This window comes from Pongo abelii, chromosome 6 (assembly GCF_028885655.2).
Source record: "Pongo abelii isolate AG06213 chromosome 6, NHGRI_mPonAbe1-v2.0_pri, whole genome shotgun sequence".
Lineage (NCBI taxonomy): Eukaryota > Metazoa > Chordata > Mammalia > Primates > Hominidae > Pongo > Pongo abelii.
Genome location: NC_071991.2, coordinates 7,133,163 through 7,154,468, shown reverse-complemented (window position 1 = coordinate 7,154,468; position 21,306 = coordinate 7,133,163). Strand labels below are relative to the sequence as shown.

Here is a 21,306-nt window from a genome sequence, read left to right as displayed (position 1 = left end):
AGTATCTGCATCACATGACAGAACTCTGTAACAGACTGCTAATTGCATTACAGCATTCCCCCTCTTTTGTAGGATTCCCCCTTCCTCAAGTCTCAGCTGGGTACCTAATGCGATTTCTTTTATTTTATTTTTTTTTTTTAGAGGCATACTTACTCTGTTTCCCAGGCTGGAGCACAGTGGTGTAATCATAGTTCACTGCAACCTCCAATTACTGGGCTCAAGTGATCCTCCCCCCTCAGCCTTCCAGATAGTTGAGACTTCCGGCGTGTGTCACCATGCCCAGTTTTTGTTTTTTTTTTTTTTTTTTTAGAGAAAGAGGATCACTGTGTTGTTCAGGCTCTAACTAGAGAGTTCATTTCTCCACTTTCCTGTTAGCTAGCTGTGTCCAGGTGACTAGGTTTTGGCCCTCAGGACGTGAGTAGACAGCTGGACAAATGGACAGGTAAGATGGGAAAGCAAAGCCTTAGGATGCGACAGAGTTGCCTAGATGTCTGTCAGGACCAGAGCAGGGGGAAGATGACAGAGACAACTGTCCAGGCAGATGAGACCTGCCAGCCATTTGCACAAATGGGGCCCTCATGACACATTGTCACCAGTGGGGTTGGGCGGAATTGTTGCATCACTTGCCACAGGTGAGGTGGCCAAAAAGCCAGTGTGCCTTCTCCATCCTCTCTCCCTTTCTGCTAATGAGCAGACTGACCTTGGAAACCTTCTGAAGGAGAACTGAGAAACCACTTATAGAAAAACTGAAGTCCCTGGAAGCCACTCTCTGAACAAGAGTGCTGATTTTGGACTTGGTGTGTTTGAAAACCGAAGTTCTATTGTGTGGGCTGTTACGTTTGCATTTGTCAAGAGAAAATACCACTCAAACAATGGAGAAGGCATCCAGCAAATGCCTCCAACTTCAACAAAAAATTCCTTCTACCCTACCTGGAAGCTACAAGTCCCTGGGTAAAGCCAGCAGGTAAAAAATCAACCTCTACGGCATTCAAATTAGGTGCCACCTTCCCCAAAGAAAGTTAGAAAGGAGACAATTGGAAGGAAGATGAGGCAGGCCTGGGGCCCCAGGAATGCTCAGTGGGTCATGGTGATGTCCCTGGGGTCGGGGAGAGCAGCTGGAGTGACCCCCTCCCATCTCTGGTCATCAAGGGATTGTTCAAGCCAGCTGGATTGAGTGGCCCCCCTCAGTGGGCAGTTCATTGAGGTTAAATTTAAATGCAGATATAATCACAATCCCTATAGGCTTTGGAAAGAAGAGCCTGGTGAGTCTATTCTAAAGTTCATCTCTGAGAATGAATTGTAGGAAAAGCCAAAATGCTTGAAAAACAGGATTGTTCTTTGATGTATGGAAAGGATTATAAAGCAAGAGGAACTGGAACATGATCTTCTTTAGCATAAAGTATTAATAGTTCAGTAAAATAGAATAAAACTCAGAATTGGAATATAGTCACACACCACATAACATTTTGATCAGTGATGGACCAGATATCCAACAGTGGTCTCATAAGATTATAATACCGCATTTTACTGTGCCTTTTCTGTGTTTAGATACACAAATACTGTGTTACGGTTGCCTAGCATATTCAGTACAGTCACATGCTGTTGAGGTTTGTAGCCTGGGAGCGATAGGCCATACCATACAGCCCAGATGGTAGGCTTTACCACGTAGGTTTGTGTAAGCACACTGTGTGACATTCACACAATGAAGCATTTCTGAGAATATATCTCTGTTGTTAAGCAAAGCATAATGGGACTCATAAGCTATGCCTAAGCAGGACTAAAACTGTAAATTAGACAAAAACCAATAAAGCCAAGCTGCTGACAACTCCCAAGTGAAACCAAACAAAAAATGGCTCTACAATGACCTCCCATTACAAACTCCCAACAACTGTCATTAACCTCTCTTAGATTGACTGTCCTTCCCTGGTAAAATCAAGATGGGCCAAAAGGATGGTGGAATGAATGAATGGTCGCCCAGAGAACTTCCAGCGCTCCAGGTTTTCAGCTTCTCTTTCTACAAAGATGTAAGAAAGAGTGCTGAGCACACAAAAAGCAAAGACACTACTAACAGTGACCTACCCTATGATGAAAATAGTATTTCAGCCGGGCATAGTGGCTCACGCCTGTGATCCCGGCATTTTGGGAGGCCGAGGCGAGTGGATCATCTGAGGTCGTGAGTTTGACACCAGCCTGGCCAACATGGTGAAACCCCATCTCTACTAAAAAATATATATAAAAATTAGCTGGACGTGGTGGCAGGTGCCTGTAATCCCAGCTACTCGGGAGGCTGAAGCAGCAGAATTGCTTGAACCCGGGAGGCGGAGGTTGCAGTGAGCTGAGATCATGCCATTGCATTCCAGCCTGTGGGACAAGAGCAAGACTTCATCTCAAAAGATAAATAAATAAAATAAAATAAAAATAGTATTTCAAACCCGGGACAAAGAGATGGATTTCTTAAATAGTGTAAAGACAACTAGCAATTCATTGCAAAAGTAAAGATTACATCCGTACATGAATTCAGACCTTGTCAAAAAAAAAGGCAATGAATAATTTGATCAATTAAAAATGACATTTTATATGAAGAGAAAGAATACGTAATATGCAACTAATTTCCAAAAGAACATTTTCTGCTCTGGATTCTTGCAAATAAGAAATGACATTACAGTCGCCCCTTAGGATCCATGGGGGTATTGTTTCCAGGACCCCCTGTGGATACCAAACTCTGTGCATACAAAAGTTTCAAAGTTGACTCTTCGGAACCTGTATACAAAGTTGGCCCTCTGTATCCTCAGGTTTGCATTCTGTGAATACTATAGTTTTGAGCTGTATACGGTTGCAGATGTGAAACCTGCAGATAAGGAGGGCCAACTATTGGGAAAAAAAAAATACTACTTACAATTGGACCCCGCTCAGTCCAGACCTGTGTTGTTCAAGGGTACCTGTATTTCCTTATTACATAGAAATTTACAGAGCAGAAAGCAGCTGCAGACTCATTTTCTCAAAATCATTCTTGCCCCCAAATCACTGTGGCTAACACTTCTGAATTACACAACTTCTTTTAAAAAATGTATCCTGTCATCGCAGCACTTTAGGAGGCCAAGGCAGGAGGATCATTTAAGCCCAGGAATTCAAGACCAGCCTGGGCAACATAGAGACCCTGTCTCTACAAACAAAAACTATCCCTCTTCAAAGTTAGGATGCCTTATAGCTCCAAGGCACAGAAAAATCTCAACTCCAACAGGCTTACACAATAAGAAAAATTAATGACCTCAAGTGCCCAATCCAGAGCCACCTCAGTGTGGGTTAAATCAGTGCTTCATACCATCAGTGGCCAAGCTCTTCTATCTCTGCTCACCATCCTCCAACTACAGCCCTGGGCCACAAGACGCAAACAATGGATGTATTCAGAAGGGTAATGTGATTCTGCTCATGTCTCTTCATCAATGATAAATCCTTTCCCAAAAATCATACAGAACACTTCCCTACACATCCTAGAGGTCAAGGATTGGTCATATGCCCAACCCAAACAATCCCTGTTGAGGAGGGGAAAACAGGCCACACCAAGGCTTGCATGCAACAAAGCAGCAGAGAGCAGTCTGCCCCCTTGCTGCAAGGAAATCCAGGTAGAGGAGGGAGAAAGAATGAGGACACAACAGCTACCACCCTGTTGGCAAATGGTTCCTGGGCTCCTACTGCTTGGGGGCTATGCCATGTACTTCTGGAGGCACTGCTTAGAAACGTGTCAGGAATAGAAAGAGAAGTGTGTTTTCTTTATACAATACTATTTTCACTGTCAGTGTAATGAGCACTACTGTTTGCAACTAGTTCTTAACACGAGTTTGAGTTGTTAATGGTATACCCTGCCTTTGCATTATTTCTTTTCTTTGTGATGGGATCTTGCTCTGTTGCCCAGACTGGAGTGCAGTGGCATGACCACAATTCACTGCAAAGCCAAACTCCCAGGCTCAAAGATCCTCCTGCCTCAGCCTCCCGAGTACCTGGGACCACAGGTGTACACCACCATGTCTGGCTAAATTTCAACTTTTTACAGAGACAAGGTGGTCTTGCTGTGTTGCCCAGGCTGGTTTTGAACTCTTGGGCTCAAATAATCCTCCTGCCTCAATTTCTCAAAGTGCTGGGATTACAGGCATGAGCCACCATGACCAGCCTTTGGTTACATTCTGTTTTTAATGAAGTGACTAAAACCCAAAACAATTGAACACTTTAAAAGGTACTCTCTGGCTTCTTTATTGACAAGCAGATCAATAACCACGGGCAGAGCTATTTATATATGCCAAGGAACAGTAACAGAATTGCTAAGTGGTGCAGTACTTCTCTGAAAATTTTTATTATAAAATTTTTCAAACACAACTCTTTTAAGAAAAACAGTCAATACCCATGTGCCTGCCAGATAAACACTTGCTTAAATTTTGCCATTTTTGTTTTATCTATGCATGCATCTTTTTCCTGAACCACTTCAAGGCTGCAGACATCAAGCCAGTTCATCTTTCTATATTCAGCATGTTTGCCCTTGAAAAACAGTCCATCTACCTTTTCTCTCTTTTTAAAAATGATATCAGCGGCCAGGTGTGGTGGCTCACGCCTGTAATCCCAGCACTTTGGGAGGCTGAGGTGGGCGGATCACGAGGGCAGGAGATTGAGACCATCCTGGCTAACATGGTGAAACCCTGTCTCTACTAAAATACAAAAAATTAGCTGGGTGTGGTGGTGGGCACCTGTAGTCCCAGCTATTTGGTAGGCTGAGGCAGGAGAATGGTGTGAACCCAGGAGGCAGAGCTGGCAGTGAGCCAAGATCATGCCACTGCACTCCAGCCTGGGCAACACAGCGAGACTCTGTCTCAAAAAAAAAAAAAAAAAAGATGTCAGCTTTTTGAAGAGACCTAGCCAGGTGTCTTCTAAATGTCCCATATTCTGGATTTGTTTTCTTGACTGAAGTTGTTCTTCTATCTCCCATATTTCCTGAAAACTAAAAGTTAAGTTGAAACACTTGATTCAATTCAGGTTAAATATTCTGGCAAAAATACTACCAGAAAATGCAACTACTTTGTATTGTATTTCATCAAGAGGCACATAACGTCACTAACATTAATAATGTTTTGCTCAACTGCTTATAGTGGGACAATCATTGCATTGTAAAGGCACATTTCTTTCCACATTCAATGACGTATCTGCAGGTGATACTCTGGCACTACATAAGCATCCTGTTTCCCTCACATCTAATGACTGTAGCATCCATTGATCAGTGCCTAAATGCACTAAGGGTTGCAAATTAGTGACTTTTCAAAATCTATCATTCCGTCTGCATTTATTAGCTGACATTATTCTATAACAAGTAGCCTTCCATGACTGGAGATAAATGATTGATCCTACTAAAAGCACAGGGTGAAAATCTAATTCCTTCCCTCTAATTACAAAGTAAGGAGTTTGTGTGAGATCCACCACCCATCGTGGGAATGCCTTTAGTCTCTTTCTCTTTTTTGCATCACTATGGACTTAGAATTTTCTTTATTCAAAATGTTATTGTCAGTTACAGTCATTTTTTTTTTTTTTTTTTTTGAGACGGAGTCTCACTCTATTGCCCAGGCTGGAGTGCAGTGGTATGATCTTGGCTCACTGCAAGCTCTGCCTCCTGGGTTCATGCCATTCTCCTGCCTCAGCTTCCCGAGTAGCTGGGACTACAGGCGCCTGCCACCACGCCCACCTAATTTTTTGTATTTTTAGTAGAGACGGGGTTTCACTGTTTTAGCCAGGATGGTCTCGATCTCCTGACCTCGTGATCTGCCCACCTCAGCCTCCCAAAGTGCTGGGATTACAGGTGTGAGCCACCGTGCCCAGCCCAGTCATTGTTTTTGTTCACCAAAGCGCCTCACGTTTGGCCAGGGGAGCCCCTTCTAGCTAGCTTCTGTTCCTGCTCACATTACCACAAATCTTTGAGTGCTTCCCTGGTTTCTGACCCAGGATGTTCCAGGCTTACCTTGGGCACTTCAGGACCCAGACCTAGACCAGCTGTTGCTCCAAAGAGTCTTGGTTCCTTGAATGGCAATGGTGAGGGCTGAATTTACTCATCACTACAGGGGAACCATTGGTTCTGGGCTCTCCTATGAACAGAGCTAGGAAATAAATGTTTTTAAAAAATAATGAGGGATATTTTCAATATATATTTATCATTATGGGGAGTTTTATATAACTACTTTGATTTGTTATAGTCATCTCTTCAAGTGGAAATTTTGGTTCCCAGTAACTTTTACAATTTATTTTTGCTTTATCCTACAACCATCTGAATCTATTCCCACAAAATAGGTTGGAAATAACACCAATATTACTAACGTGGAAATTAATGAGTGACACCTGTCATTTTTTAAGTTCTTTTTGTCCTAAAACAGAAACAAATCCCACTAAGGATGTGCTCATAATACTGCATTTAAAAGTCTCTTGAAAGAATGAGCTCTTCTACTTAGTGAATTTACCCATTTGATATAAACTTCAGTTGATTTCTTCTTTGCTTTCAATTTCAAAATGTGCTTTTGAGTATGTAAATTACTCATATTTATCCAAAAGTCAAAACTTCACAAAAAGGTACACATGAAGAAGCCTTGTCTCTATCCTCAGCCCTGCCACCCTGTTCACTCCTATCTCCATAGGTATTCACTTTTGAGTTTGTAACTTACTCTTCAGGTTTGTAGTTTATACTTATTTGCAAAATATATGTATTATATAAAATATATTGGCCAAGCACAGTAGCTCATGCCTGTAATCTCAGCACTTTGGAAGACTGAGGCAGGAAGACCACTTGAGCCCAGGAGTTCAAGACCAGCCTGGGCAACATAGCAAGCCCCATCTCTATAAAAAATTTAAAAATTAAAAAAATATATAAACATATATAATAAATATATATACAAAATATCTATGTACATAAATATTATTTCTTCCCCTGAATTCTCACACAAAAGGCAGCAAGCCATATAGTTTTCTGTACTCTGCATTTCTCAATAACATATCGTATACTGCAAATTTGTCATACATGTCACATATCAACTATACTGTACTATTAAGATACAAAGTACAAAGAGGCCGGGCACAGTGGCTCATGCCTGTAATCCCAGCACTTTGAGAGGCCAAGGCAGGCAGATCACCTGAGGTCAGGAGTTTTGAGACCAGCCTGGCCAACATGGAGAAACCCTGTCTCTACTAAAAATACAAAAAATAGCTGGGCACGGTGCCAGGCACCTGTAATCCCAGCTACTCATAAGGCTGAAGCAGGAAGAATCACTTGAAACCAGGAGGCAGAGGTGGCAGTGAAGCGAGATAGTGCCATTGCACTCCAGCCTGGGCAATAGAGCAAGACTCTGACCCAAAAACAAACAAAAAGATACAAAGAAACACTGGAGGCATTTCATGTAGTAGATCTGTTACAACAGTTCTTAAGCTATGGCGAGATATTTCCTGCTGACCACTCGGTGGAGTTCCACTATGTAAATCAAACACAGGCCATATATGTATGTTGTATGTTTCCCACTAACAAATGTAAGGCCATCTTACCTCAAGTACTCAAATATCTAATACTGTCAGCTTGCTGCTGCAACTTGTTTTTCAAAAGGCTTCATATTCCAACAATGAACGTCATTAGCATTAAATGCATCACATATCACATTTTCTAAATTTGGTACCTGAAATGTGACTTCTAGTATTACAGTATTTGTAGGGGAAAAAAAGCATCTCGGCTGGGCGCAGTGGCTCACACCTGTAATCCCAGCACTTTGGGAGGCCAAGGCGAGTGGATCACAAGGTCAGGAGATTGAGATCATCCTGGCTAACATGGTGAAGCCCCATCTCTACTAAAAATACAAAAATTAGCTGGGTATGGTGGCAGGATGGCTGTAGTCCCAGCTACTTGGGAGGCTGAGGCAGGAGAATGGCATGAACCCGGGAGGCGGAGCTTGCAGTGAGCCGAGATCACACCACTGCACTCCAGCCTGGGCGACAGAGTGAGACTCCATCTCAAAAAAATAAAGTATCTCTGTCTCCTAAACTGATAGACGTTCCCTCAGTATTGTCTGCTTATATTTGAATTTTTCCTGAACACTTTCATGCATAGAAAACATAGTTTTACACCAGTATCAATCATATGCTGTGCAAATGTGCTGGAACTTTGTAAATGCTTTTATATTGTCGTTCTATCGGTTTTTCCCTGTGATTTATGTGAAACATATTGTATTTGATTTCTTGGTGGATACTAATATACAAGATGTTCTCAGGGGTCTCTCCTCATTTAAGTTTTCTGTATTTTTTTTTTTTTTTGAGATGGAGTTTTCATTCTTGTCACCCAGGCTGGAGTGCAATGGCATGATCTTGGCTCACTGCAACCTCCGCCTCCCAGGTTCAAGCAATTCTCCTGCCTCAGCCTCCCAAGTAGCTAGGATTACAGGCATTTGCCATCACGCCTGGCTAATTTTTGTATTTTTAGTAGAGATGGGGTTTCCTCATGTTGCCCAGGCCGGTCTTGAACTCCTGACCTCAGGTGATCCATCTGCCTCAGCCTCCCAAAGTGCTGGGATTACAGGTGTGAGCCACCGTGCCCAGCCAGTATTTTCTAAGATAACACAAAATCTTCCCATATCCATTTCATTTGTGGAGAGGCCTCCAGTCCCCATATCTTGTGTTTTCTGATGCCAACTAAGGATTTAATTTACACAGGAGACTCCTACATTATTTACATTCATAAGGTTTCTACCATGAATTTTGGTTTGAAAAACAAATTGACTTTTCACATGAGGATTTCCCACATTTGTTACAATTGAGTGTATCACTCTTGTGTAGAGGATGACTTCATACAGATTTCCCACATGTATTGCATTCATGTGGCTTCTCCCCTGTGTGAGTTCTCTGATGATTGGTGAGGTTTGACTTCACATAAAACATTTTCCCACATTCATTACATTCAAAAGGGTTCTTCCTGGTATGGGGTCTCTGATGCACAGTGAGGTGTGATTTCATATAGAAATACGTATCAGATTTGCTACATTTATAGGGCCTCTCTTCTATGTGAGTTCTCTGGTGAATGGTCAAGGGTGACTTATAGCAGAAGGATTTCCCACATTTATTACATTCGTGGGGTTTCTCCCCTGGGTGTGTCCTCTGATGTTCAATGAGGTGTGACTTCTGGAAGGTTTTTCCATATTCCTTACATTCATAGGGTTTCTTGCGTGGTGTATGTTCAATGATGTTTAGAAAGGTGTGACCTCTGGTAGGTTTTCCCACATTTTTTACATTCATAGTGTTCCTCCCATATATGTATTCTCTGATGCTGACTGAGGGCTGAGTTCATATAGAAAGATTTTCTACATTCATTACATTTATAAGGCTTCTCCCCATATGAGTTCTCTGATGTACTGTTAAGGTTGATTTATGGCGAAAAGTTTTCTGACATTTGGTACATTCATAGGATTTCTCTTCTCAGTGTGTTCTCTGATGATCAGTGAGGTTTGACTTAATAGAAAAGACCTTCCCACATTCATTACATACATGGGGTCTCTTTCCTGTGTGATTTCTCAGATGAATATTAAGATATGACTTCAGGCCAAGTGCAGTAGCTCATGCCTGTAATCCCAGCACTTTGGGAGATGAAGGCAGGCTGATCACTTGAGGTCAGGAGTTTGAGACCAGCCTGGCCAACATGGTGAAACCCTGTCTCTACTAAAAATACAAAAATTAGCTGGGCGTGGTGGCAGGCACCTGTAATCCCAGCTAGCTGGGAGGCTGAGGCATGACAATCGCTTAAACCCAGGAGGTGGAGGTTGCAGCGAGCCAAGATCACGCCACTGCACTCCAGCCTGGGTGACAGAGCGAGACTCCATCTCAAAAAATTAAAAAAAAAAAAAAAGATGTGACTTCAGATAGGATTTTTCACACTCATTACATTTGTAAGGTTTCTCTCCAGTGTGAGTTCTCTGGTGTATAACTAGGGTTGTAAGGACTTCCTACGTTCATTACATTTATGTGGCCTCTCCCTTGTGAGTTCTGTTTAGTGAGGGCATCCTTGTTGCAGAAAGACTTCTCACATTCATTGCATCCATAGGGTTTCTCCCCAGTGTGAGTTCTCTGATACACAATGAGGACTGAATTCACAGAGATTTTCCACATTCACTACATTCATACGGCTTTTCCCTGGTGTGAATTTTCTGATGTTTACTGAGACTTGACTTCACACAAAAGGATTTCACACATTCATTACACTCATAGGGTTTCTTATCTGTGTGTGTTTCCTCATGTATAATTAGCACTGATTTATAGAAGGATTTCTCACACTCAGTACATTTATAGGGTTTCTCTTCTGTGTGCTTTCGCTGATGTACATTTAGAATTGACTTATAGTAGAAGGACTGATTTTCCACATTCATTAAATTTTTTTTTTTTTTTTTGAGACGGAGTCTCGTTCTGTCGCCCAGGCTGGAATGCAGGGGCGTGATCTTGGCTCACTGCAACCTCCGCCTCCTGGGTTCACACCATTCTCCTGCCTCAGCCTCCCAAGTACCTGGGACTACAGGCGCCCGCTACCACACCTGGCTAATTTTTTGTATTTTAGTACAGACAGGGTTTCACTGTGTTTGTCAGGATGGTCTCGATCTCCTGACCTTGCGATCTGCCCGCCTTGGCCTCCCAAAGTGCTGGGATTACAGGCATGAGCCACTGCGCCCGGCCAACAAATTCATTACATTTGCAGGGTTTCTCTCCTGTGTGTTTTCTCTAATAATCAGCAAATTGTGACTTCTGGAAGAAAGTTCTCCCACACGCAGTACATTTGAAAGGTTTCTCCCCTGTATGTGTTTTCTGATGTTTAGTGAGGTTTGGTTTCACACGGAAGGATTTCCCACATTCCTTACATTCATATGGTTTCTCCCCTGTGTGATTTCTCTGATGATGACTGAAGTTTGATTTTGCTTAGGATATCCCATTACACTGATAGGGTTTCTCCCCTGTGTGAATTCTCTGATGGACTCTTAGGACTGAGCTATGACAAAAAGGTTTCTTACAGTCACTACATACATAAAGCTTCTTTTCTGACTGAATTATCTGGTGATCAATGAGGGCTAACTTCACTAGGGTTTTACCACATTCATGGGGTTTCTCTTCTCGATGCATTATCTGAGAGTTGATAAGTTGTCATTTCTGGAAGGTTTTCCCATATTTATTATTTTCGCATGGTTTCTCTCTTGTGCATGTCCTGTGATGCTCAGTGAGGTGGGAGTCCTGGCAAAAAGATTTCTTGCAATGACTACATTCAAAAGTTTTCTCTACTGTGTGAGTTCTGTGAGATAGACTGAGATGTGACTTGTGACTAAAATTCTCATTTTCATTAGCTCCTTGGGTTTTCACCCCTGTATTAACTTTCTGATGTTTGAAGAAGGTTGACTTCTCACATTCATTAACTTCAGAGTGATTCTTCCTTGTGTGAGTTTCTTGATGAACTTTGGGAGTTGATGTGGCACTGACATTTTCCCCATGCTCCTTATAATCACAGGGTTTCTCTCCTGTTTGAGCTGTCTCTTGTGTGATGGTGGCTACCTTCTCAAGGAAGGCATTTCCATGTTCATTATCTTCCAAAGGTGGTCTCAAAGCTTGACTTTCCTGTTCCTCAGTAAGGTCCTCACTATGACTTGGTGACTTCCCACTTTGGTTATATTCAACAGATTTCTTTCCAGTATGAGTGTTTTCCTGATTACTATCAAAAGGCAACTTCTCACTTATATTAATTTCATCAGTGTTATTACTGGAATAATTTTTGTCACTAATACTTGATTCTGAAACATATTCAAACTCATTCCACATGAGTCATACTGACAGGTTATTTTTCTTGAAGAAACCGGGTTTGCACCTGGATTAAGGTTTTTCCCAAAAATGTACTCCCTCTTCTTAGTCAGTGTGTTGTTACTGAGGATTGAAGTGTACCACAAATATGTATCTCAATTTTCCTGGCTTCCCTTTATCAGGTCTCTTAATTTCTGGACTTCTAGAAATGAGAAAAATTAAGTATACGTTAAAAATGTTAACACATTTCCTATGTACGTGTGATTTATATCATGGATTCTCTATTTCAGGCCCAGCCTCCTGGGATGAAATCCCAAATATATATTTCACCTTGGTTCCAAAAACTAAAAATGAAAACTGCCTGCTATAGTGGAAAAGGGAGGGAAAAACTTGCAAGGAACACACAGATATTTGCTATTTTTAAAAAGATGACCCTCAAAACTGAAAAAGTGAAATTATTAAACATAGGGAACAGTTAACTGAGGGAAAAGCATGACAGAGAAACTAAAAAAATGAGGTCAGCCCAACAGAAATCATGAGCAGGAAATGGAGTGAAAAGGAGTGTTTGGAGACATGGCTGTTAAGGAGAAATACCACAGGATGGCTTAGATGTGAGAGAAAACAGATGATCAAGGCCTATATAGATAGGCCGGGTGCGGTGGCTCAAGCCTGTAATCCCAGCACTTTGGGAGGCCGAGGTGGGCAGATCATGAGGTCAGGAGATTGAGACCATCCTGGCTAACAGGGTGAAACCATGTCTCTACTAAAAAAACAAAAACAAAATTAGCCAGGCGTGGTGGCAGACACATGCAGTCCCAGCTACTTGGGAGGCTGAGGCAGGAGAATGGCATGAACCCGGGAGACAGAGCTTGCAGTGAGCTGAGATCACGCCACTGCACTCCAGCCTGAGTGACAGAGCGAGACTCCATCTCAAAAAAAAAAAAGACCTATATAGATAAAGCCCCACTATCTATGTGCCAACAGATACAATAAGACTTATATTACTTCAAAGTATCCTTACAAAAATCCACAATAAATATCTTCTAAAACATTCGTTCCCAAACACAAGTCACAAGTCTGACAGATTCTTACATTCAACTAGCTTGCTTTTCAGCTTTGGCTCTACAAAAAACTCAGTTATCCTCCGGAAAATGTACCCCCAACACACACACACCTTTTTCAAATCATGCCCCTTAAACTACGTCATGGATGTTAAGGAGAAATATCACAGGATGGCTTAGATGTAAGAGAAAACAGATGAATAAGACCTATATAGATAAAGCCCACTATCTATGTGCCAATAGATAAAATAAGGTTTATATTAGTTCAAGGTATCCTTACAAGAATCCACAATAAATATCTTCTAAAATATTCATTCCCAAACACAAGTCACAAGTCTAACAGAGATTCTTACACTCAACTAGCTTGCTTTTCAGCTTTGGCTCTACAAAACACTCAGTTATCCTCCAGAAAATGTGCCCCCACACACACACCTTTGCAAATCATGCCCCTTAAACTACATTTTCTTAAAAATTTGAAAGCAGGCCAGGCATGGTGGCTCATGCCTGTAATCCCAACTCTTTGGGAGACCAAGGTAGGTGGATCACCTCAAGTCAGGAGTTCGAGAGCAGCCTGGCCAACATGGTAAAACCCCATCTATACTAAAAATGGAAAAATTAGCCAGGCATGGTGGCAGGCGCCTGTAATCTCAGCTACTCAGGAGGCTAAGACAGGTGAATCACTTGAACCTGAGAGGCGGAGGTTGCAGTGAGCCAAGATTGTGCCACTGCACTCCAGCCTGGGCAACAGAGTAAGACTCCACTTCAAAAAAATAATAATAAAATCAATGACCTCATCTTCTACCTTTTTAGAAACCAGAAAAAGAGCAAATTACACCTAAGTAGTCAGAAAAAAGTAATAAAAGTGAGAACAGAAAACAATAAAATAGAGAACAGAGAAACAAAAATCAATAATATAAAAAACTTTTTAAAAAATAAATCAATAAATGTTTCAAACCTCTAGCTACACTGATGACAGATAGAGAAAAGGAGGAGGCAGCATCAACAAATTATCACCATCAGGGGTGAGAGGTAACATCACTAGAAATTCCATAGATACAAGACTGGGTAAGAATATTAGAACAACTTTGTACCAGGTGAACACTAATATTTAAAAATCAAACATAATTTATGATACTAACAAATAGATAAGGAAAACCACATAATTTTATCAATAGATGCAGAAAAGGATTTGACAAAACACTGATTCCTGATTTTAAAAAAAGAACTTTCAACAGTTTAAGAATAAAAGGGAATTTTCTCAACCTAATAAAAAGCACCTATGAAAAACCAACAGCTGCCATCACAGTAATGGTGAAAGACTTAGTGCTGTCCTCCTAAAATTAAAATAAGAGAGGCAAAAATGTCCCATCTCATTTCTATTCAACATTGTATGGGCGGTTTTAGTCAACGCAATAAAACAACAAAAAGTCACACAGATTAGAGAAGAAGTAAAACTATTTGTAAGTGACATGATAGAATTGTCCATGTAGAAAATCTTGCAGAACCTACAAGAAAGCTACTAGAACTAGTGAGTTTAATAAGGTTGCAGGATAATTTTGTAGTATAAACATACAAAATTTGGTATTTCTACGTACTAGCAACGAACAATCATAAATTAAAATTCAATACCATTTACAAGAGTATCAAAAAATGAAACACTTAGGGATACATTGGAGAGATGTGCCAGACCTGTGCCTTGTAAACTACAAAACAATCCTGAAATAAGTTAAAGACTTAAATAGATGTAGAAATATACTGGGTTCATGAAAGAAGGAATACTGTTAAAGAGGTCCATTCTCTCTCAACTGATCTTACAAGTTCAATTCCAATCTTAACCCCAAATTTTTATTTGTAGATATATACAAGCTGGTTCTAATTTTTTCTTTTTTCTTTTTTTTGATACAGCATTTCGCTCCTGTTGCCCAGGATGGAGTACAGTGGCACAATCTCAGCTCACTGCAACCTCTGCCTCCTGGATTCAAGCAACTCTCCTGCCTCAGCCTCCCTAGTAGCTGAGATTACAAGCCTGTGCCACTATGCCTGGCTAATTTTTGTATTTTTAGTAGAGACGGGGTTTCACCATGTTGGCCAGGCTAAGACCTCAGGTGACTGTCTCAGCCTCCCAAAGTGCTGGGATTACAGGCGAGAGCCACCATGCCCAGCCCTAAAATTTATATGGAAATACAAGCGCTTCTACAGACAAAACCTGAGGTTTTTATGGGCACAGGATATGGGGACGGGGTGGGCCACAGGTAGTTTGGGAAAAGACAACATTCGAGCAGGAAAACAGGGATGTAAGTTCTCACTTTTTTTTTTTTTCCTGAGACAGTCTCGCTCTTTCGCCCAGGCCAGACTGCAGTGGGGCTATCTTGGCTCACTGCAAGTTCCGCCTCCCAGGTTCATGCCATTCTCCTGCCTCAGCCTCCCGAGTAGCTGGGACTATAGGCGCCCACCACCGCGCCTGGCTAATATTTTGTATTTTTTGTAGAGACGGGGTTTCACCATGTTAGCCAGGATGGTCTCGATCTCCTGACCTCGTGATCCACCCACCTTGGCCTCCCAAAGTGCTGGGATTACAGGCGTGAGCCACCACGCCCAGCCAGTTCTCACTTTCGACCATAGTGTCAGGCTTTTCGGCTTGAGGGTAGGGCCTTCACCAGGGACCTGCCCTCTTCTGCCCAGAATTTCCCTGCCTCCCGTCCCTACCACTACAGAGGGCATGAAATACTCGGGAAAGACTGGCAGAGTAAAAAGATGAGGGAGTAAAGGATGGACATCTGGACATAAGCCATGAGAATGAGCAGGAGGAAGACACAATGAGGGGCACCAAGAAATATGAGCAGCAGGAACAAAGCCACAAGAAGCATGTCACAAGACACCAGGGAGAGGGGCCTTTCTAGAAGGTGAAAGCAGTTCAATGCCAATGCAGGAGAATGTTCTAGGAAGGCCAGGTCAGAAAAACATGCATTGGACTGAACTGCGAGGAGGCCGCGGTTAGGCTTTATCAGGACGTCCTGGGCAGGTGGCGGGGAAATGGCAAGAGTACACAAAGCAGACTAAAATGCGAAGGAATGAACAGATACCTGTACCCCAATGCTCACAGCAGCATTATTTACAACAATGAAAACGTGGAAACAGTCTAAAAGTCCATCTGCAAATGAAGAGGTAAAGAAAATGTGGTCGATCCACACAATGGAATATTATTCAGGCACCAAAAGGAATGCAACTCTGACCCAGACCACAGCATGAATGAACCCTGTAAACGTCATGTTCAGTGGAATAAGCCAGACACAAAATGACAAATATTCCACGTTTGCACTTATATAAAATATCTAGAATAGGGAACTTCACAGAGGCAGAAAGTACATATTACCAGGGGCTGAGGGGAGGGAGAAATGGGGAGCTGTTGCTTAATGGAGACAGTTTACGTTTAGAGTGATGAAAAACTTTTGGAAATAGACATGGTGATGGTTGCACAACTGTGAATATAATTAATGCCACTGAATTGTACAGTTAAGAGTGAAAATGGCAAATTTGATGTTACGTATATTTTACCACAAGCAAAAAAAGAGAATGGATAGTGCAGAAACATTCACCAAAGAATATGACTTTGGGCCAGGCACGGTGGCTCACGCCTGTAATCCCAGCACTTTGGGAGGCCAAGACAGGCGGATCACCTGAGGTCAGGAGTTTGAGACCAGCCTGGCCAACATGGTGAAACCTCATCTCTACTAACAACACAAAAATTGGCTGGGAACGGTGGCTCACGCCTGTAATCCCAGCACGTTGAGAGGCCGAGTCAGGCGGATCACGAGGTCAGGAGGTCAAGACCATCCTGGCTAACACAGTGAAACCCCATCTCTACTAAAAATACAAAAAATTAGCGGGGCGTGGTGGTGGGCACCTGTAGTCCCAGCTACTCGGGAGGCCGAGGCAGGAGAATGGTGTGAATCTGGGAGGCGGAGCTTGCAGTGAGCCAAGATCATGCCACTGCACTCCAGCCTGGGCGACAGAGCGAGACTCTGTCTCAAAAAAAAAAAAAAAAATTAGCCTGCTGTGGTGTCACACACTTGTAATCCTAGCTACTGGGTATGCTGAGGCAGGATTATCAGTGGAACCCAGGAGGCAGAGGTTGCAGCGAGCCGAGATCGCACCACTGCACTCTAGCCTGGACAACAGAGTGAGACTCCGTCTCAAAAAAAAAAAAAAAAAAAGGTTTGATTTTTGAACCATCTGCTGTCCCATCTATAGAGTGTAAGGAAAAGTTATTTCAAATACAGGCAGTCCATTTCTTTCATTTCTCCAAATGCTTTTAGGTTTTGTCCTTAGATCAAAACAGATGTTCCAAAAAGTCTCTATTGAGCCCATATTGCTCTGGTCCCCCTAATAAAACCTGAGTTCTACCCCCCACTTCCAACAAAGAACAATTACAGGCAACAGGGAGGTTCACTGCAAGATTCTTTGCTCCATGAAGATTCTTGTTCAGACATTCTTTCAGACTCCAGGAAATCTTTCTGTCCCAAGAGTAACTAGTTCGTTTCTTCTGGTGGCCAGTGAAAATGAAGTGCAGATTAAGAAGACAAAAGACAAATGAAGGCCAGGCGCAGTGGCTCATGCCTGTAATCCCAGCACTTTGGGAGGCCCAGGCAGGAGGATTGCTTGAGGTCAGGGGCTCGAGACCAGACTGGCCAACATGGCGAAACCGTCTCTATAAAAAATACAAAAATTAGCCGGGTGTGGTGGTGAGCACCTGTAGTCCCAGCTATTCGGGAGACCAAGGCATGAGATTTGTTTGGTTGAACCCCAGAGGTGAAGGTTGCAGTGAGCCAAGATCACGCCACTGCATTCTAGCCTGGGCAACACAGCAAGACTCCGTGTCAAAAAAAAAGACAAATCTGCCACTCTCCTTTGACGATTGTAGGATCACATGACCACAGGGATCCGCAGCCACCTCTGCCTACTGCTCAGCTGCCTCTCACTCCTCATTTATCCTGAAGTAGCTTTTTAAATGTCCATCTGAATAAACGAATTTTATAAAAGCCAGCAAATCCCCTGGAAAATGAAAAAGAATCTAAAAAAGAAACTCACCTGGGGTTTGTTCATTTTCTGATGCTCCTCTAAGAGCATGGAAACCTATTCTTCAAATAGCATACCTGGAAGAAGTGGGGAAGAAACAGAATGAGAGATCTGGCAGGCTCTGCACCCGCCTAATTCTCCTAAAAACCCCCACACGTCCGCTGGGTAAACTTGACCCTGCAGAAGGAAAGGAGGGAAACATCCCTGCATCCCTTTTTCACTCCAACATGATTTAGTGGAACTTAAACCTGCAATGTTTCCCATTGCTTTAACAATTTTTGTCCCACTTCACAAACACAGAAACATTTAAAACAGAATTGAGTAATCCAGGCAAAGTGGCTCATGCCCGTAACACCAGCACCCTGGAAGGCCAAGGCGGGAGGATCACTTGAGGCCTGGAGTTTGAGACCAGTCTAGCCCCTGCTATCACCCTCTGCCCAGCTCCCTTCCTCTGATGGGTCTTTCAGGGCTTCCCCTAAGCCCGGGCCCCTCCAGACCACACGGTCCTCTTATGCGACTCTCTGCCCCTTCTCTGAAGCCCTGATGGGCCTCCCGTCGGTGGTGGGGTTGTCTTCCCGCTGAGATTTCTGTCCTTGAGCCCCCTCCTTGTCAATGCAGTGGAGCCGCTCTGTCCAGCAGAGCCTAGTGGACAACTCAATTTGGCAGAAACCTTGTTCCAGGCCTAAGTCCGCTTGTGGGCGCGCACCGTTCCCAGAAGCCGCGAGATGCGGCGCCCGGAGGCCCCAGGCGGGAGCCAGGCGGCCCACGAGCTGCCCCGACTCAGCCGGCCTTAGCACGGGCCCCACGCGAGGCATCGCGGAGGAGGGGCCAGGGCGGCGCGCGACACCCGTGACCCCGCACCCGCCGCACCTGCGGGGCAGACAGCGCACCACCGCCACATCCAGTGGAGGAAACCCGGAGGCGGCCCCGGCGCCCCCTGCTGTGGGCGGACCCTCCCCACCCTCCCCGCGCCCCAGGCGCGGAGCCCAAGCCCCCGCGGGGAAGGCGGTCCCAGGGGCCCGGGGCTGCGACTGTCCGGACGCGCCCCGCGCCCCCTCTGCAGCCCCCAGGCTCACCCGCGGCCCCAGCACGACCCCGCAGGCGAAGCGCACGGGCAACCCCGCGAAGGGACAAGCGCCTGCACACAAAGCCCGCCAGGCTCTGCCGCGACACTGGCCCAGGCAGGAGGCTCCACCCACAAGGGGGCGGGGACAGTGCGGGCCCCGCCCCCGCCCACCCCCCCATCGCCTGGCACACCTTCTCCCCCACTTCCACAACCCCTCCCCTTTCACCTCCCACCTCTACATCCCTTCCCTCTCCCTCTTCCCTTCACCCCCCACCTCCACATCCCCTCCTGCTCTCCCCTCCTCCCCTCCTCCTTCACCTCCTACCTCCATATCCCTTCCCTCTCCCCCCTCCCTTCACCCCCCACCTCCACATCCCCTCCCCCTCCCCTTCACCCCCCATCTCCACGTCCTCTCCCCGTCCCCTTCACCCCCCACCTCTACATCGCCACCCCCTCCCCCATCACCCCCACCTCCACATCCCCTCCCGTACAGGCAGTGGCTCACACCTGTAATCCCAGCACTTTGGGAGGCCGAGGCTGGCAGATCACCTGAGGTCAGGAGTTCGAGACCAGCCTGGCCAACATGGTGAACCCTTGTCTCTACTAAAAATACAAAAATTAGTCTGAGTGTGGTGGCGCATGCCTGTAATCCCAGCTACTGGGGAGGCTGAAGCAGGAGAATCGCTTGAATCCAAGAGGCAGACGTTCCAGTGAGCTGAGGTCGCGGCATTGCATTCCAGCCTGGGTGACAGAGCAAGACTCCATCTCAAAAAAAAGGTTGGGGCAGGCTGAGGCTCTGCAGCTCAGCAAGGAATTGTCGTTAGCTGGGGACCACCCCGAACCTGATGTCTCTAGGTCTAGACTTCACCTTTCTCCAGTCAATGACCCATTCATTCAAACATGTTAATTATGCAGATAATTATTTTTTTACTAGGCACTGTGCTGGTCCATGGGGAGAAAGAATAACAAAAAAAAACCTTCCTTGTTGGCTAACACTGTCTCTTGGAGGAAACAGTCATTCAACCAATAACACATAATAATGTAATAACCAAAGCTAAGAACTATAAAAGTCAGAGCCCATAGAGGACTATGAAAGAACAGAACAGGGACTGAGAGGCCAAGGCAGGCGTATAGCTTGAGCCCAGGAGTTCAAAACCAGCCTGGGCAACATGGCGAAACCCTGTCTCTACAAAAATTAGCTGGTGTGGTAGTGCACACCTGTAGTCCCAGCTACTCAGGAGGCTGAGATAGGAGAATCACCTTATCCCAGGAGGTGAAGGCTGCAGTGAGCCGAGATCACACTGCTATACTCCAGCCTAGGGAAGAGAGTGAGACCCTGTCTCAAAACAAAAAAAAAAAAAGTGCTGGGCACAGTGGCTCACGCCTGTAATCCCAGCACTTTGAGAGGCAGAGACAGGTGGATCACTTGAGGTCAGGAGTTCAAGTGATCTTGAAGTGGCCAACATGGTGAAATACCATTTCTATTAATTCTACTAAAAATACAAAAATTAGCTGGGCGTGGTGGCGGGTGCCTGTGATCCCAGCTACTCGGGAGGCTGACGCAGGAGAATCACTTGAATCTGGGAGGTGGAGTTTGCAGTGAGCCGAGATCATGCCACTGGACTCCAGCCTCGGCAATAGAGCGAGACACCATCTCAAAAAAAAGAAAAATAGAACAGAGAAATCTAAATTAGATTAAGGGAACAGAGAAGACCTGAGAAACAGATACTTAGGCTACACTGTGAAGGATGCTTTGCCATTGAGGGCCTTTTCTGCTGCAAATACAGAAACCCAACTGAAATGAGCTTAAGCCAAAAAAGTAAATATGTTGTCTTTAAGTAACTTTAAAAGTCCAGGATGGCTCTTGCTAGCTTCAGACACAGCTAGATCTAGGGGCCCAAGCAGCAACATCAGGACGGCGTTTAGTTCTGTCTCTTGGCCGGTTTGCTTCTTTCTCTTGTATTACGGGTTGATTGTGCCCCCCAGCAGCAACCCCCCCACCCCACCTCCCGCAAACAGAAAAAAAGATTTGTCAAAATCCTAACTCCCATCTCAGTTTATCAGAATGTGGCCTTATTTGGGAATAAGGTCATTACAGATGTAATTAGTTAAGAGTAGGGTGGACCTGGCCAGGTGTGGTGGCTCATGCCTGTAATCCCAGCACTCTGGGAGGCTGAGGTGGGAGGATTGCTTGAGCCCAGGAGTTTGAGACCAACCTGGGCAACATAGTGAATGAAACCCCATCTCTACAAAAGATACCAAAATCAGCCAGTGTTG

At 44.3% G+C, this 21,306-nt stretch overlaps 1 long non-coding RNA gene across 1 annotated transcript; it reads right to left on the bottom strand.

Annotated features, from left to right (window-relative positions):
- Positions 1–9,910: 9,910 nt before the first annotated feature.
- LOC129060575 (uncharacterized) lies at positions 9,911–19,114 on the bottom strand. The gene is made up of 3 exons (XR_008527367.2): positions 19,040–19,114; positions 17,976–18,040; positions 9,911–12,028 (listed from the first exon to the last, which is right to left on the bottom strand). It is a non-coding gene; the product is annotated as an uncharacterized LOC129060575 (long non-coding RNA).
- Between the last annotated feature and the right edge of the window lie 2,192 nt (positions 19,115–21,306).